We start from the raw sequence: 20,000 nt of genomic DNA on the forward strand, positions 1-20,000 counted from the left end.
TAAGTAGGCATGTACATGTATGTGTGTATATATGCATATACCTATATGTTGCTTTCCAGAATTCTTTGCTCCCAGCATAAATAAGTTATTGATAAAATGGCAAAATTGTGTTGATGATTTAGGTGCATTCTTTGATTAACTGCATTGCTTTTCGTTGAGATAAACTAAAATAAACTTTCAGTTCAAAATCGGATCATTTCATTCTTAACGACCTGATATAATGTAGCCCTGTACGTTTACTTTAAATCCACAGGTTGGTCGTGATTGGAACGCCTTTGTTCATTGAACAGCCGTATCATGGTTGGCCTAGGGCTAAACAATCACCTAAGCTGCAACTCCTACTTTCACCACCACCACTTTCCACCACAAACCAATGAGGGAGATCCGCCACTACTAACTACATTATTAGAAATAGCAGCTAAATCTCCCTCAAATCACACCCTACTCCTCTCTTATGTATGGACCAATGTGGGAGGCATCTACATGGTAGCTAGAGCTGGGAGAAATAGCAGCCAAATCTCCCTGAAATGGCTCCCATTTTAGAAATAGTTACATTGTATAAACAAAATTTTAGGGGAAAGGCAAGATGGTCACAGCTGGAGTGTCTGCTGTGACTGGATTGACCTGGGACTAAACTACCACCACCACCACCACCATGTTGTTATTATTCATGTCAACATTTCCATGGCAACAGAAAACTGTTCACACACAACACGGTGGGGGAGGTCGGTGTGTGTGTGTGTGTGTGTGTGTTTATCTGGTGCCTGGTGGTGATGGAGTCATCCTGTTCTATAAGTGTCACTGTTGGTTTGTCGTTGTTTAACCCTAGGCCAGCCTCGGTGGAGAAGGTCTATGACCACAGATGCCTCAACCATGACCATCTCATATTTAGAAGTGCATGACTTCGGGTGTCCTTCTTTCTTTATTGAAGAAGTTCAGAAGTGAGGTGAGGATCATTTACCTGCTATTTTCAGCAGAGAGAGCCTGGTTTCAGCTGCAGTCAGAGTCTTGACTTATGATCAAAGGGTTTCCATCCTTGACCATCCAACATGATCTCGTGTTTTTTGAAGACAGCAATGTGGTGTGATTTTGAGGGAGATTTGTCTGCTATTTCTAAATGAAGACCAGTTCCCACATGTGGGCTGATTTGTGTCAGGAGCAGTGGGGAGGGGCAGTGTGATGGGGTGGGGGGCAGATATCGTGTGCTTATGTTGTCATTTTGCTCCAGCTAAACCCTGAGTAAGCAGAAGTATGATCACAGGCAATCCAGTTGTGACTATCCCCTCTGTCTCCGATGTTTAGGGAGCCAAAGCTCCCATTAGCAAGTAAGCATGATTTGTAGGAAATTGTGGAGTGAAGGAGGAATTGCGAGAAAGAGAAGAGAAGAGACGTGGATTGGTTTGTCGAGGTAGGGTGAGGGCAAAATGTTCTTGTTATGTGTTGGTGGAACATCCAGGTTGGGGGGGGGGGGGCTAGCAGATGGCAATACTAGAGTGAGAGAAGGCATGTGGGTAGAATACACAGGCCGGGGGCAAGCAGAGAGTAAGGATACAGTGGCCCTGGGCCAAGAGGACGACAAGATTGGGGAGTGAGAGGTAATCATAATGCGTGAGAAAGAGATGTAGTTTGGTTCATTGTGTAAGAAGTTTTCTTGTTAAGTGTAGGTGGGACACACAGCACTTGTAGAACTCAGTTTCACTGATGTGGGTGGGACAGATTGAAGGATGTGCTGAAACGATTGTCATGTTGAATAAAAGATTCTAAATCCATCTTCTGTTTCTTTTATCAACAATAAACACAACAAACCTTGTGGGTTTCCTGACATAAATCCAGTGAAAATTGTAGAGTTTCTGTGGAGGATGACATCAGGTAGCCTGAAACGGTGAATGTGCTTTGACTGACATAAGAATAGGCATATACTCAAAGTCCAAATAGTTACATGTGTGTGTGTATATATATGCATCTGTGTGCGTGTGTATATATATATTTATATATATATATATAGCAGTGTATATGTCTGTGTGTATATATATATATATATATATATACATATATATATATATATAACTTTTATGAGTAATATTCTAAAAGAATATATAATTGAACTTATGTTGAGTGCTCAATTATCTTGAGCAAATATATGTGATTTTATATTATTAATTCATCAATAATATATTTAGGAAATCAATATTTAGTATTTCAAAAGATATATATCCAACATAACATGGTAGCATAATAAATTTAAAAGTTTAAAACATTTGGAAGAAGACAACAAAGAGGAATAGAAAACTAATTGTATTCAATGAAATGTATCTGAGAAAGATGTTGAGAGCACACTGGCAGATCAGGTCAGAAACAAAGAGATTCTGAGAAGAGCGAGGTTGTGACCATTGCAAGGGATTCCATCTGACTGGCTCCATTCTGTACCTAACCAATCAGCAGGACTTGAAAACAACCATGGCTTGAGTACTACCTGATAACGAGTGTGAAAAAAAGGGAGGCCAAAGATCCGATGCTACCCGGTGGTGGCCATTTCAAGATGACCCGAAGACTTGCTGGGGCTGCCTACTGGACCCTAGCAGCAGGAAATTTAGACAGTGTCACGTGACAACTTGCTGGGGCAGCCTGCTGGAGCCTAGCAGCAGGTATAAAAAGGGGAATTTGACAAGACAATCAGTCGGACGCTGACACTCGTTGATGCTGCATCGAAGAGGCCAGGGAATAGAAGAAAGAAGACATGCACCCAACACCGGAGCTGAAGACACCTCCGAAAGGAGGGGAGGCGCCACGTCAAAATGGTAGGGGAGTAGGGGCCGAAACCGGACGTGGATCCTCCTGATGATGTCTTGAGCTAACTGGATCCTATAAAGGAGCTGTTGTGGTAGCAGACCACGAAACATGGTTGAAATTCCTCAGCATTATGTAGAATGGATGTGTGACGATAGAAGCTGAATGGAACCCACTGGAGGAGGCTGGTTGCCCACTGCCCTGAGCAAAAGTCAGTTTGCTTTGAATTGTAGACATTGAATGAAGTTTTAATTATCCGTTTCCTAAGCAACAAGCAGAGCATCAACGATGTTCCTAATCATGTGATATAAAAGCATTTTGTCGTTTGTTTTAAAAGCTGGGACAAAGACCGTTTAAAAAAGTCTGTGTTTCCGACCACTTGGATAAAAACCTGAAACTATCGCGTAAAAGTAGTTGACAAGTGATAAATATAGATTAATGTATAATAGAGTCTATGAGACTGTGTGTGGGTGAATAATTAGCTGTTTGGTGTTGGTTTGAATAAAATTAAACATCATTGAACACACGCACACAGATGTACATCAGGTGGAACATGAGACTAACTTTAATGAATGCTTTTAATCTCATAGGATACATATATATATATATATATATATATATATGTGTATACCATCATCATCATCATCGTCGTTTAACGTCCGCTTTCCATGCTAGCATGGGTTGGACAATTTGACTGAGGACTGGTTACACCAGGCTCCAATCTGATTTGGCAGAGTTTCTACAGCTGGATGCCCTTCCTAACGCCAACCACTCGGAGAGTGTAGTGGGGGATTTTTACGTGCCACCAGCACGAAGAACAGTCAGGCGGTACTGGCAACGGCCACGCTCAGAATGGTGTATTTTACGTGCCACCTGCACAAGAGCCAGTCCAGGGGCACTGGCAACAATCTTGCTTGAATGTCTTTACACGTGCCATCTGGCACAAGTGCCAGGAAGGCGACGCTGGGCACAGGTGCCCCTAACGGTGCTCGAAACGTCAAAGACTTTCAGTATTCCCGAGCGTTAAACTAATACATCCTTTTGTTGTTTACACCACCTGTCCTCGTCTGTTGTTGTTTTTTTCGTAAATTCTCCCATTTATATGTATGAATGTATTTATGTGTGTATATATGTGTGTGTGTGTGTGTGTGTGTGTGTGTGTACGTATGCATATGTAACTAACAGGCATTCCCGTCAGTTATGACGATGAGTGCTCAATGATCTGATCAATGGAACGACTTGCTTGTGAAATTAGCATACAAGTGGCTGAGCACTCCACAGACATTGCATAATCCTTAACATAGTTCTCATGGAGGTTCAGTGTGACTGAGAATGGGACAAGAATGGCCCTTTTTGAATCCCATGTACAACTCCTTTCTGCCAGCTGAATGGCAGGACACAACACCACCACCGGGAACTCACAGCCTTGCAATTGAGGGCAGGACACACTGCAACCACTAAGCCACAGGCCTCTACGATACAAACACATACATACATACATATATACATATATATATGTATATACAGTGGCATGTAAAAAGCACCATTTGAGCATGGTTGTTGCTAGTGCTGCCTGACTGGCCCACGTAAAAGCACCCACTTCACTCTTGTAGTGGTTGGCATTTGGAAGGGCATCCAGCTGTAGAAACCTTACCAGATCAGAATGAAACCTGGTACAGCCTGCTGGCTTGCCAGTCCTCAGTCAAACCATCCAACCCATGATGATGATGATGATGATGCATATGTACATATGTATATCTTAGATAAAACTTTGATATGTTTCAACCAAAGATTGGTCCAGGCCATGTCCAATTTAATAGCACCACCTGATAGGATTATCTAAATCCTTTTAAAGCCAAGTTTTGCGGTATCATGGTCCACTCAAGTGGGGAGTTCTTGTTGAGTGAGTTGTACCCAGGTATGGGTAGCTCACCTGGTATTCCTTGAAAAAGCTGATAGGATCCTTTTCCTCTTTGATCAGTTTTGGGACAATGTTAAATAAGGCAGGGCCCGTTGAGGCCCAAATATTCTGTTTTAGGTTCAAACTGGCCAGATCTGGCCACTCACACCTCCCTAACAATGCCATTCCAAAAAGGAACAATTACATCGCATATAAATAAAAGTTGGTTCTAACTATGATATTAATGTCATCTACATATCTGCTGTAAAGTAGAAGAGTTGTGGACCGTTCTGCTAACATATGTTTGAGTTTTCTGTCCCAACAGGTCATGAAGAGGCCGGCCACATCTCCAGCTACACCAACGCCGATGGCTGCACCTTGAACCTGCATGTATAGTTTTTTGTTGAACTTTACTATGTGGTTCTTCAAGGTGGTTTTTATACTGGCCCCTATTGCATGAGCCATCATTTCCTTCACCTGATTGTTGTTCTCAGGTTTTGGGTGGGTGCAGTCCAGCCACTCCAGTGTTGAGTGGTGCTTTTTTTTCACTGCTGAAGTGATGATGGGTGGTCTTCCCCTCTGTGGCCTGGTGGGGCAGAATCTACTGAGGTCATGGTCATCCAAATAGTTACTGTCGTAGCTTAGTCTGAGGAGGAGGCCCAGTTCCCTCGTGTTGACCTTGCGGAACTCCACTTCACTCTCACAGATCACCTGAATGCATATCCCCACAGCAAAATCTATGTCTATAGATGGGTAGAGTGAAATCACATCCATACTACCCACTACACAACCTGTGAGGTCGTCGGAGTAGTTGCAAGTACTGATTCTACTGAGGAAGATCTTCCATGCTCACACAGACATCTGGAGACGTCTCTATGAGAGGTCATAATACTTGTGAGAGGAATTAGGACAGTGTACAGATGCTGGAGATATTTGCTCCACAAACTGGTCTGGTTGGAGGTCCCATGACAGGGTTTATGTAGGGTTTGTGGTCTTTGAGTAACCCATATAGTGTAGGAATGTCGTTGTTGGTAGCTTGGAAATTGTGTGCTGTCCTTTTTGTACGTTGGAGTATGTTGCACCACATTCCCATGTGTGCGTTGAGGATTTTTTTCCACTTTTTCATGTTCTTGTGTAACTTCTCTCATGTTACTGATGTGTTGTTGCATGGTTTGGACATAGTTCTGACGGCTGTCTATTGACAGTCTGCCAGACTTGTCCGTAGGGAGGCACACTAATTCCCTGTTCCTAATTCGCTGTCTCAGTTTATGTAGGCCTCTGTCAACAGAGGAGCTGATTTGGTGGGTCCCCTCCTCACTATGTTTTTTAGTGGATTTGTTGTATTAGTCTAAGATATGTCGGAGTCTATTTCTTGCTAAGGAGATCTTTGCTTCTGTTTCACTGTCGATTTGGGGTGGGATACATACCCTTTTGTTGAAGGGTAAGTCTGTGGGGGAGATCCTTGTCATGTCATAAGATTAGTTGTTAGGGTTAGGGTTGTAGAAGGAAGAGTGTAGGGTGTTACTATCATTGTGGTTGTTGTTGTTGTTATAATAATAATAATAATAAATAAGTAATCATCATTTTCTCCATACTAGCACGGGTTGTATGTGTCCTGTTGATATCTGTTTCAGTTTAATTCCTTTTGCAATGTTTTCATAAAATACAGTTGTTCCTTGGCTTACACAGTTTTCTGTTTCTTAGTTTCACTTTAGCAACGAAAACGTGATAATTAGATGCGGGGTAGCCATGTGCTTTCTCTGCAGCAACACACCTCTACCTGTCCCTCTATCATACTACAGCTGAGGATGAAGCCACCTCTCTCACTACTAGCAATCTACTCTGCCTTGAAATTTACTTGGTAATTTTACTCGTGTCAGTGTTACCAAAACTGTTACTCAGACATAGAGAAACCATGTCAAAACACACATTAGAGCTAAGTGTAGTAATTCGTCTCAGATCATGTGAAATAGTCCAACCCATGACAGCCTGAAAAACGAATGTTAAATGATGATGATGATACATATACATGTTAATTGTATTTCTTATTTTCATTGCAATAATTAATTTGTTTCTGTTATAAATAAAAACATCAACTTCATTTCGCATGATAATGATTAGCTTGATGACTTGTGGATGCAATGCACTTTCACGTGTGTCGCAGGCACAGATGCCAGGAAGGCGACGCTGGTAACGATCCCGCTCAAAAGGTGCTATTTACATGCCTTCTACCTTACAATTAACTAAATTGGCATAGAATAATGGTTCATATTTTTTTATAATTAAGATCTAAACTGTTAATATATGAATGCAAAAGAGATTGTTGAAGAACTGCGAACCTACTTTTGGGTCCCCCTGTATATAGTAATTTCATTCTAAGACAATGTGGTAAGAACCTTATGTGGTTGATAAGTTTCGATAAAGAATACTGTGTGAATCCAAGGACAACTGTATTTAGTAAACAAGTGTATTTCATGATTCAACACATTAAAAAAATCAAAAAAAATCTGACTTTCAAATGTTGTTGGTTGATATTTTGCTCGTTGTTTGCATATCATGTTTTCTGTTATAGTTGGCAAATTGCCAAAGGTAAGTAGTTTTTCTATTTCATGATTCGACATAAGAAACAAAAAAAAAAAAACAATCTGACTTTAAAAATTAAAAATTTGACTTTAACCCTTTCGTTACTATATTTCTGGCCAAAATACACCCCTCATGAGTTTCAATTAAATTCTAAAATAATCATGAATTTAGACTAGTCTCATTAAACACCTGTAACTTTTAGGAGTGGCTGTGTAGTAAGTAGTTTGCTTACCAACCACATGGTCCCGGGGTTCAGTCCCACTGCGTGGCATCTTGGGCAAATGTCTTCTACTATAGCCTCGGGCCAACCAAAGCCTTGTGAGTGGATTTGGTAGACGGAAACTGAAAGAAGCCCCTCCTATATATATATATATGTGTGTAGGAGTGGCTGTTTTGCCAACCACATGGTTCCGGGTTCAGTCCCACTGCATGGCATCTTGGGCAAGTGTCTTCTACTATAGTCCCGGGCCGACCAAAGCCTTGTGAGTGGATTTGGTAGACGGAAACTGAAAGAAGCCTGTCGTATATATGTATGTATGTATATATGTATGTGTGTATGTGTTTGTATGTCTGTGTTTGTCCCCCCCCCCCCAACATCGCTTGACAACCGATGCTGGTGTGTTTATGTCCCCGTAACTTAGCGGTTCGGCAAAAGAGACCGATAGAAAAAGTACTAGGCTTCCAAAGAGTAAGTCCTCGGGTCGATTTGCTCGACTAAAAGGCGGTGCTCCACCATGGCCACAGTCAAAAGACTGAAACAAGTAAAAGAGATATTAATGTGATATTTGGAACATAATTAAAGAAAGGGTTCTTAATCAATTCTATTGCATAATTTTTGTCTCAAAACACCAGAGCTGAAGACACCTCCGAAAGGGGGTGGCCCCGCCACGTCAAAACGGTAGAGGAGTAGGGGCCGAAACCGGACGTGGTTCCTCCTGATGATGTCTTGAGCTAACTGGATCCTAATCCACCAAGGGAAGGTATGTCAGAAGAAAGTAATTCAACAACGCGGGTTGATGAACCGTAAGACGTGTGGCGAGAACCTTCCGGAAAATAAACATAGCGAAGGACATTCCACAGTTGAATTAGAACAGTCACAAACAGTGAAAGAAGACATCCACCCAACACCAGAACTGGCCCCGCCACATCAAAACGGTAGAGGAGTAGGGGCCGAAACCGGACGTGGTTCCTCCACATGATGTCTTGAGCTAACTGGATCCTATAAAGGAGCTGTTGTGGTAGCAGTTTATGTAGGCCTCTGTCAACAGAGGAGCTGATTTGGTGGGTCCCCTCCTCACTATGTTTTTTAGTGGATTTGTTGTATTAGTCTAAGATATGTCGGAGTCTATTTCTTGCTAAGGAGATCTTTGCTTCTGTTTCACTGTTGATTTGGGGTGGGATACATGCCCTTTTGTTGAAGGGTAAGTCTGTGGGGGAGATCCTTGTCATGTCATAAGATTAGTTGTTAGGGTTAGGGTTGTAGAAGGCAGAGTGTAGGGTGTTACTATCATTGTGGTTGTTGTTGTTGTTATAATAATAATAATAAATAAGTAATCATCATTTTCTCCATACTAGCATGGGTTGTATGTGTCCTGTTGATATCTGTTTCAGTTTAATTCCTTTTGCAATGTTTTCATAAAATACAGTTGTTCCTTGGCTTACACAGTTTTCTGTTTCTTAGTTTCACTTTAGCAACGAAAATGTGATAATTAGATGCGGGGTAGCCATGTGCTTTCTCTGCAGCAACACCCCTCTACCTGTCCCTCTATCATACTACAGCTGAGGATGAAGCCACCTCTCTCACTACTAGCAATCTACTCTGCCTTGAAATTTACTTGGTAATTTTACTCGTGTCAGTGTTACCGAAACTGTTACTCAGACATAGAGAAACCATGTCAAAACACACATTAGAGCTAAGTGTAGTAATTCGTCTCAGATCATGTGAAATAGTCCAACCCATGACAGCCTGAAAAACGAATGTTAAATGATGATGATGATACATATACATGTTAATTGTATTTCTTATTTTCATTGCAATAATTAATTTGTTTCTGTTATAAATAAAAACATCAACTTCATTTCGCATGATAATGATTAGCTTGATGACTTGTGGATGCAATGCACTTTCACGTGTCGCAGGCACAGATGCCAGGAAGGCGACGCTGGTAACGATCCCGCTCAAAAGGTGCTATTTACATGCCTTCTACCTTACAATTAACTAAATTAGCATAGAATAATGGTTTCATATTGTTTTATAATTAAGATCTAAACTGTTAATATATGAATGCAAAAGAGATTGTTGAAGAACTGCGAACCTACTTTTGGGTCCCCCTGTATATAGTAATTTCATTCTAAGACAATGTGGTAAGAACCTTATGTGGTTGATAAGTTTCGATAAAGAATACTGTGTGAATACAAGGACAACTGTATTTAGTAAACAAGTGTATTTCATGATTCAACACATTAAAAAAATCAAAAAAATCTGACGTTCAAATGTTGTTGGTTGATATTTTGCTCGTTGTTTGCATATCATGTTTTCTGTTATAGTTGGCAAATTGCCAAAGGTAAGTAGTTTTTCTATTTCATGATTCGACATAAGAAACAAAAAAAAAAAAACAATCTGACTTTAAAAATTAAAAATTTGACTTTAACCCTTTCGTTACTATATTTCTGGCCAAAATACACCCCTCATGAGTTTCAATTAAATTCTAAAATAATCATGAATTTAGACAAGTCTCATTAAACACCTGTAACTTTTTTATTTATCAACATATTAATGTGATATTTGGAACATAATTAAAGAAAGGGTTCTTAATCAATTCTATTGCATAAGTTTTGTCTCAAAGTTCTCCACGTACTGGGGGGGGGGGGGGCTACTGCTGGTGTCTCTCACATGTAAATATTGGTTCAGCTTCACGAATCGTACTCGTTCATAATACTGGAAATATATTCATCGCCAAAAGGTTCCTGATCGCTCCAGTAATTTGTTATTCTGGGTAACTGTCTAATATCCATGATAATATTTATGGCAAAAAATGCCCGTATTTCATCTGCAGTTTCAGGAAACTGCAAGCTATCTTTTTTTTTCCCGGTTCGTTTACATTCTTCGTAACGGTTTGTTTCCGCAGTAATCAGTTGAAACAAGCATGAAAAGGAAGTCTAAAGGTTTCGCTTCCTGAGAAAGACTATGGCTAGACCCTGTTTCCTCACAAAAATTGTTAATAAAAACGTTTGTTTTAATTTTTACTCCATTCTGGTGTAAAATCATCCTCGCTGTCACCGTCGCCGCTTTCAGAATCGCTGATTTCGGTTTCGGATCCAGAAATATCCGATTCCTTATCGTTCACCAAGTGCTTTTGTAGCTCATTCATTCTTTTCTTCGATATCTCCATATCTTCTGTTGAAAAACCTTCAAATTCGGAATCACTGCTTGATAGCATGAAACTCCTCTCCATCTTCAAAGTTGAAAAAAATCAACGCCGCAAAAAATGTGGAAAGAAATCTTCCAAAATTCACTGAGTTCAAATATCAGGCCAAACAATGTGGGAGACAATAACTCAACTGTTTGCAAAGTGAAATCAGGTGTTTTAACGACTGTATTAACGAGATTTGGGTTCAAATATACATTTAAATAACAATGGGTATGCTCGGCCGGCTACGGCCGGGTTAGTCTTATGAACCAAAAATCTTTTCGTCCGGCTACGGCCGGGTTAGTAACGAAAGGGTTAAAAAAAAAAATAATAATCTGACTTTAAAAAAAAAAACAATCTGACTTTAAAAATACAAAATTTGACTTAAAAAAAAATCTGACGTTCAAATGTTGTTGGTTGATATTTTGCTCGTTGTTTGCATATCATGTTTTCTGTTATAGTTGGCAAATTGCCAAAGGTAAGTAGTTTTTCTTATTTTGTTGAGTATTTGCTGTTTTTCTTATTTTGTTGAGGGTTTGTTGTTAGGATTGGGGTTCAGACTTTAGACTATATTAGGGTTAGCTTGGGGATTTGTGAACGGTTTTTAGAGAGAATAGTTAGGTAAGAGATCAAAGTTTGAACTAGGGGTTAGGCTTTGTGGCGATGGGGAGGGTAGAGATTAAACAGGATCAGTACTGAAGATGAAGGTTTGTTGCGAGTGTTGATCATGGTTTAATGTTGGGTTTAGCAGTGAAAGACAGGGATGAGGGCTAAGGTGAGTGTTTTGTGCGATCATGCCTCATCCCCTACTAGAATAGGAGGGAAGAGGTAGGCCCAGGAAGACCTGGGATGAGGTGGTGCTCTTGTGCGGGTGGCACATAAAATACACCATTTTGAGCGTGGCCGTTGCCAGTACAGCATGACTGGCCTTCGTGCTGGTGGCAAGTAAAAAACACCCACTACACTCTCTGAGTGGTTGGCGTTAGGAAGGGCATCCAGCTGTAGAAACTCTGCCAAATCAGATTGGAACCTGGTGTAGCCATCTGGTTTCACCAGTCCTCAGTCAAATCGTCCAACCCATGCTAGCATGGAAAGCGAACGTTCAATGACGATAATGATGATGATGATATATATATATATAAAAATTGGAAATGTAAAATAAAAACAAAACGCAAAGGATTCTGTATATATATATATATATCTATATATATATGTACGTCTGTATATATATATATATATATATATATATTTATATATATATATATATATATATATATATATATATATATACATGTATACTCTTTTACTCTTTTACTTGTTTCAGTCTTTTGACTGTGGCCATGCTGTAACACCACTTTTAGTCGAGCAAATCGACCCCAGGACTTATTCTTTGGAAGCCTAGTACTTATTCTATCGGTCTCTTTTTGCCGAACTGCTAAGTTACGGGGACATAAACACACCAGCATCGGTTGTTAAGTGATGTTTGGGGGACAAACACAGACACTCATACACACATACATAGATATATACGACGGGCTTCTTTCAGTTTCCGTCTACCAAATCCACTCGTACATACATCTATACATATATATATACATCTGTACATAATATATACATAATTTGTGGCATGACAATTCCTTGCTGTCTCTTATCTTTATGTTTAAAGGTAAAATTGTGAAGTTTATACTTCCTTATCAAATTTACGATAATATATGTGTATGTACGTGTGTGTGTGTGTGTGTGTATGTATCTCTTATCTTTTATTCTGTGTGGACAATTCCTTTTACATCGATGAAACAAATCAGCATCGTCTTGACATTGGCTTTCACTCGATGTACTTTTGTTGGGCGAGGGGGGGGGGGGGAGAGAAGGACTTATTCTTTGTAAGTCTAGTACTTATTCTATCGGTCTGTTTGGCCCTTACCTCTTATATTGCTTAAACAAAGAAATCCCTGAACTAAAAGGTGGTCTATATAGAGATGATGCTTTATTCATCATCCCTAGTAATAGCAAATCATTCATTGAGAGAATAAGAAAGAAAATCAGAAAAGTTTTTAAAAGTTTTAACTTAGACATTACTTATGAATATGGTAATAAAATTGTAAATTTCTTAGATACCACTCTCAACATAGAAACTAGATTATACCACCCATATAGAAAAGAAAATGAAACTACTAGATATGTAAGTAGATTATCCAATCATCCACCTAATGTATTAAATTCTTTAGTTAATAATATTTCTGAAAGAATTACTAAATTATCTTCGAACATTGATATATTTAATTCTAATTCAAGCTACTATAATATGGCCTTGTCTAAAGCTGGATATGCTCAAAAAATTGCTTTCCTTAACCCTAGTAGAACATCTCTTCTTGATACAGGTAATAATAATAATAATAATAATAATAATAATAGTGATAGTAGTGCACATGGCAACAATAACAACAATAATAATGATAATAATAATAATAATAATCATAAGTGTTATAACAGACCTAATAACTTAAATAGTAACAACAATGGACCAAATAAGAAACAACCCTATTTACCTAAAAATCTAACTAATAAGAAAAGTAATAAAGTGCATTTTAATAGTAAACTTAATAGTAAACTATATACCAACACTAATAATAAACCTATGTTAGTAGACAGTAATGTTGAATCAAATGACAAAAATAGTAAACATCCCACAACTAAAAGAACTACTAATCATAATAATAATATTGTGCTGGGAAATAATAGTAATCATGGCACACCCCATACCCACCCACACAATAAATTTAAGAGAAAAAATAAAAACTCGATCTGGTTAAATATACCCTTCAACTGTGCTATATCCACAAATATTTATAAAAAATTCATGAATATTTTACAAAAAAATTTCCCTTCTTCCCACAGATATAGTAAAATCTTCTCTTGTCATAAAATCAGAATTTCTTACTCTACCCTTCCTAATGTAGGTACAATCATAGCTAGGTTAAACAAAAAAAAACATCAAGTCAGCTAGAATTAATGAAATTACAAATAGTGGCCATATGAATGCAAATAATAATCCATCTAATACCAATAATGATGCTACCAATAATTATACAAATAGAAGTGAAAATAACAATAGCGAAAGAAATTATGAAGATAGTAGCAATATACTTAGTCCTATAAACCATAATTTCAACCAACAATTAGAATATATCAGTAATGATGTTACAGTTTTAACTGAAGTTGATGATAGGCCCAACTCCAACAGAAGTAATAGTGATCAAGGACATAATTCATATAATATCAATATGCCAAATGTGGAAAGAATAAGTCCAACTAATAGCACATCAAGATATGAATTAAATAATGATGGTAATAGCCAATATATACCTAATAATAGAATTGAGGAATTGATGAATGATATTAGTGTAAATAATTGTAGTAATAATAATAATAGAGATATTAGAAATAATATAGGTGGAGTTGATAACCCCACCATGTGCAACTGTAGAAAAAAGTCCCATTGTCCTTTATTTGGATTTTGTTGTACCCGCAACGTAGTGTACAGATGCATCATTAGTACTAGAACAGAGAGTTATATTTATATAGGATGTAGTATTAACCTGAAACAGTGAATATATAACCATAAATCTTCGTTTAGACTTAGACATAAGGCAAATAGTACGACTTTGGCAAGTAAAATTTGGGAGTTAAAAGATAATGGTATTAATTTTAGCCTTAAATGGGAAATTATAAGAAAAGCTCAACCTTATAGAAATAATAGATATGGATGTGAATTGTGTTCTATGGAAATATATGAAATTTTTAAACTTAGGAACAATCCTAATCTAATCAATAATAGATTAGACCTTAGGGTATCATGTGTGCATTGCTCTACTCACACTTTTAAATTTTTTAAAAAATAGGACTTTTATTGACATTATTTCATGAATTTTGTGGAAGATAATTACATCTCATTTTATTTATTTTATTAACATACCTCTTATTGTGTAAACATTAGTTAGAGTTCTGTTGTTGTCTGTACCACTATACTGTTACTCTATTCAGACTAAAAGTAAAAAACCTATTTGACCCATATACCTAGGGCTATAATTCCTCAACATTAATTCCTCAACATTTTGATAGTCATAAAATGACCTGATACTACTATGACCAGTGAAACCTCTAGATTCTAATACTTTTATAGCCTTGTCCATGCATACTGCTTACACCTTCCCTCTCTTTAGAAGTAATTGTCCCTTTGCTATGGCCACTAGATAAGAAACAATAGAATTCTGAGACAGTTAAAACTTTTGTCTAGAATCAATTACTAGCCTGATAGACTCCGCTATGTCAAGATGGACTTATATATTCTTCCTCACATTTTGATTTTATGTATGCTCTCTCCCACTTGGATTTAATATGTTACCACATTTATAATATGTCTTTTTTCTGCATTTTCGTGCAGCTGAAGATTGCTCTTCATATTGCATTTAAGGTAATGCTCACATTACTTAAATAAATTGAAGTAGCATGAAACGTGCGTACTGCAATCACTTTTGAAATCCGTGTTGCTTATTGTTTGATATATACATATGTATGTATATATATATATGTGTATGTATGTACATATGTATATATGTATATATATATATATATATGTATGAATGCATGTATGTATGAATAAATGAGTGTGTGGGTATGTATGTAGATATGTATGTATGAATAGACAGACATACATGAGGTGTGTCTGACAGATAGTGTCAAGCTCCATTAAACTTGAAATATGATATCCCTGGAGTTACTGGTCATCCATGGGATAATTACAATTTAAGTAGAGAGATTTTTTATTCTATTTGTCTATACCACTTGTCTAGAAGATAAAAGGATGTGTGTATATATGTAAATGTATGTAAATGGTAATTAGAAGTATATAAAACCCAAAAGAATGAAGAATTAGAATAATAATGAAAATAAACTTTAAAATATAAAGAAACATAAAGAAACATATATATGGTGCCGGGGTGGCTATGTGAATAGGCGAAGGGGTGGCTGTGTGGTAAGTAGCTTGCTTACCAACCATATGGTTCTGGGTTCAGTCCCACTGCATAGTACCTTGGGCAAGTGACTTCAACTATAGCCTCGGGCCGACCAAAGCCTTGTGAGTCGATTTGGTAGACGGAAACTGAAAGAAGCCCGTCGTATCTATCTATCTATCTATATATATATGTGTGTTTATGTTTGTGTTTGTGCCCCTAGCATTGCTGGACAACCGATGCTGGTGTGTTTACGTCCCCGTAACCTAGAGGTTTGGCAAAAGAGACCGATAGAATAAGTCCTGGGGTCGTTTTGCTCAGCTAAAGGTGGTGCCCCAACTATAGACTGTCCTACTTCCTCTCACAAGTATTACGACCTCTCATAGAGACGTCTCCAGATGTCTGTGTGAGAGGTGGCCCAGGAAGATGTCAGGTTAGATATGGCATTAATCAAGTTCCCTGGGACTTTAGCAAGTCGGAGGGCTTCTAGCATCCACGAATGGTGGACAGAGTCGAAGGCTTTTTTATAGTCAAGCCACATGGAGACCAGATTCCTTCTGTGCTGCCGTATCTCCACCATTACTACCTTATTTATAAGTAGTTGTTCAGTACATCCCCAGACTCCTTTCTTCTGAGCTACTTGTTCAGCTGTGATTATACTATTGTTTTCACAGTGGTCTTGGAGGAATCTGCTTAGGCATGCTGTATAAATCTTATGCATTAAATTTTGGCATGCAATAGGCCTGTAATTTTTTGCCAATTGGGTTTCCTTGCTTTTCGGAACAAGCTTTGTTTCCGCCAGAGCCAACCAGTCTGGTATGCTGCCATCTCCATTGAGGGCTTGCTGCTACAGTTTAATAAGGTACGGTTGGTAACAGGTAAGCTTCTTGTACCAGTATCCAACGATCAGGTCCCTACGCGGTGCTTTACCATCATGGAGTTTTTGGAGGACAGTTGCAAGAACATCACCGTCAATCTTGTATGTCTTGGGTATAATCCCCGGACAATAATCATTTTTTATTTTCTGCAGCCATAGAGCATTTCGGTTAAACTCCTTTTCTTCTCCCCAGATCTTTCTCCAGAAGGAGTCCATGTACTTTTCTATATAAAAAAAACTCTCTCCCATCTGCTATTATCTACTCAGTAATTTGGTAGCGCCGCTTCCACCGAGCCCATCCCCCACTACTTCCCTCATTACCGTAACATGAAGTTTGCTTCCGCCTATAAACGTTGTTTCCAGTGCGGATTATACACATGTCTCTCCTGTTTGTGTATATGGACCTTGAACCTGCATGTATAGTTTTTTGTTGAACTTTACTATGTGGTTCTTCAAGGTGGTTTTTATACTGGCCCCTATTGCATGAGCCATCATTTCCTTCACCTGATTGTTGTTCTCAGGTTTTGGGTGGGTGCAGTCCAGCCACTCCAGTGTTGAGTGGTGCTTCTTTTTCACTGCTGAAGTGATGATGGGTGGTCTTCCCCTCTGTGGCCTGGTGGGGCAGAATCTACTGAGGTCATGGTCATCCAAATAGTTACTGTCGTAGCTTAGTCTGAGGAGGAGGCCCAGTTCCCTCGTGTTGACCTTGCGGAACTCCACTTCACTCTCACAGATCACCTGAATGCATATCCCCACAGCAAAATCTATGTCTATAGATGGGTAGAGTGAAATCACATCCATACTACCCACTACACAACCTGTGAGGTCGTCGGAGTAGTTGCAAGTACTGATTCTACTGAGGAAGATCTTCCATGCTCACACAGACATCTGGAGACGTCTCTATGAGAGGTCGTAATACTTGTGAGAGGAATTAGGACAGTGTACAGATGCTGGAGATATTTGCTCCACAAACTGGTCTGGTTGGAGGTCCCATGACAGGGTTTTTGGAGGACAGTTTTTGGAGGCCTGTAATTTTTTGCCAATTGGGTTTCCTTGCTTTTCGGAACAAGCTTTGTTTCCGCCAGAGCCAACCAGTCTGGTATGCTGCCATCTCCATTGAGGGCTTGCTGCTACAGTTTAATAAGGTACGGTTGGTAACAGGTAAGCTTCTTGTACCAGTATCCAACGATCAGGTCCCTACGCGGTGCTTTACCATCATGGAGATTTTGGAGGACAGTTGCAAGAACATCACCGTCAATCTTGTATGTCTTGGGTATAATCCCCGGACAATAATCATTTTTTATTTTCTGCAGCCATAGAGCATTTCGGTTAAACTCCTTTTCTTCTCCCCAGATCTTTCTCCAGAAGGAGTCCATGTACTTTTCTATATAAAAAAAACTCTTTTCCTCTCTCCCATCTGCTATTATCTACTCAGTAATTTGGTAGCGCCGCTTCCACCGCGCCCATCCCCCACTACTTCCCTCATTACCGTAACATGAAGTTTGCTTCCGCCTATAAACGTTGTTTCCAGCGCGGATTATACACATGTCTCTCCTGTTTGTGTATATGGAAGCATGTGTGTGTGTGTGAATGCATAGATATGCAATCACATGCATATAGATACATACAAATACACACACGCACACACACATATATATATATGGAATTCCACATGTAAAAGAGAGAGGAGGGTGATTATAGAGGTGTACTCCCGAGTGGAATCTGGATGTTACCCCATTCGCATTTACGGTTGAGAGAGGGTTTGTATTCCTGTATACAGACAGCTTCAGTGACTTTTTTTTAACGTACTTTTATCATCAAACTTTAGATATATCATTTTGTAGAAATATGTAAATATATTTGACCATTTAAGTATCTGTATATTTAACGTGAATGTATGTATAACGTTCATATATATATATATATATATATATATATATATATATATATATATATATATACACATATACAGAGAGAGAGAGAGAGAGAGGCACACACATATACCTATATCGCGTAATCATCTGTGAACATGCAAATTGGTGGGGCACATTTGTGTATATATGCCCATTGCTTTAACATAACTAATACTAACATTACATTGTTATTATATATCAACATGGTCTGCTTGCTTCCCTTTACGTACTTTTGCTGTGTAGCTTATACGTAATGATGAAACTACATAACAACAATGCAATTTCACATGTGCCAACTGCACGGGTGTAAGTACAGACATATAGACAGATAGAGATACGGGTGGGTGTTTGTGTACATGTGAACGTATGTTTATGTACGGATATGTGCGTCAGTTCAAGTTGTATACACGACTTACTTTGTTGAAGGTTGTATATACACACACATATGCATCTACACATATGTAAACACACACACACACACACATATATGTGTGTCTGTGTGCCTTTGTCCCTCTCACCACCGTCTAACGGTGAATGGATACAACGAATGTATGCATATATGCACATATATAACCTTGCTTATATGCACATATATAACCTTGCTTATATGCACATATATAACCTTGCTTATATGCACATATATAACCTTTCTTATATGCACATATATAACCTTTCTTATATGCACATATATAACCTTGCTTATATGCACATATATAACCTTGCGTATACGTATATACAAGTACACACGCTCATATTGACACTCACACACACTCACAAATATACGTATAATCTTAAAGTATACACACATATACGCTTATCCATCACTACACCTATACATATATACACACACACATACATATATACAAATATATATGACACTAATACAAGGATAACGGTTAAATTCAAACATGCATTTTTTTAATATTGTTATTTTATTATAACCTTTTTTTTAACACGCATAAACATGCCACACATAGATGTATCTACACATACTCATATCTACACATGTTCATACGCACATAGTCATATACACAACGCGCAACACATACACACACGTGCACACACATATGCATCTGCACATACGTACATACATATCAAACTATATACGCTCATACGGTTATATATAACTACATATATGTATGTATTATGCATCTCAACATGTATGTAGGGAATGGAATTCCACATGTAAAAGAGAGAGGAGGGTGATTATAGAGGTGTACTCCCGAGTGGAATCTGGATGTTACCCCACTCGCATTTACGGTTGAGAGAGGGTTTGTATTCCTGTATACAGACAGCTTCAGTGACTTGTCTCAGCATTGCATCAGTGGGATGTGTGGATAAGATATTTAAATTAAGTCTCCCTAACGAGCCCTTGTGGCAGTCTACAGCATGCTGGTAGAAGATGGAGTTTGGTTTCTTTTCAATGCAGTTGTCCAGGTGTTCTTTGAGCCTATCATTGATACTCCTAGAAGTCTCACCAATGTATGACTCTGGGTTAGTCGCGCAAGCTCCTTCTTG

At 38.5% G+C, this 20,000-nt stretch overlaps 1 protein-coding gene and 1 long non-coding RNA gene across 2 annotated transcripts in view; one reads left to right on the plus strand and one right to left on the minus strand.

Moving 5' to 3' along the window:
- The window catches only part of LOC149129022 (uncharacterized), a 12,334-nt gene extending 11,908 nt beyond the window's left edge, over window positions 1-426 (plus strand). Inside the window, exon 2 of the long non-coding RNA XR_016240570.1 lies at window positions 254-426. This is a non-coding gene — a long non-coding RNA (uncharacterized LOC149129022). The remainder of the gene's footprint in view (window positions 1-253) is intronic.
- The window catches only part of LOC149129021 (uncharacterized), a 38,866-nt gene that overhangs the window by 17,875 nt on the left and 991 nt on the right, over window positions 1-20,000 (minus strand). The gene's annotated exons all lie outside the window — the stretch shown is intronic.

The sequence above is a fragment of the Octopus bimaculoides genome, unplaced genomic scaffold (assembly GCF_046866305.1).
Source record: "Octopus bimaculoides isolate indiv1 unplaced genomic scaffold, ASM4686630v1 contig192, whole genome shotgun sequence".
NCBI lineage: Eukaryota > Metazoa > Mollusca > Cephalopoda > Octopoda > Octopodidae > Octopus > Octopus bimaculoides.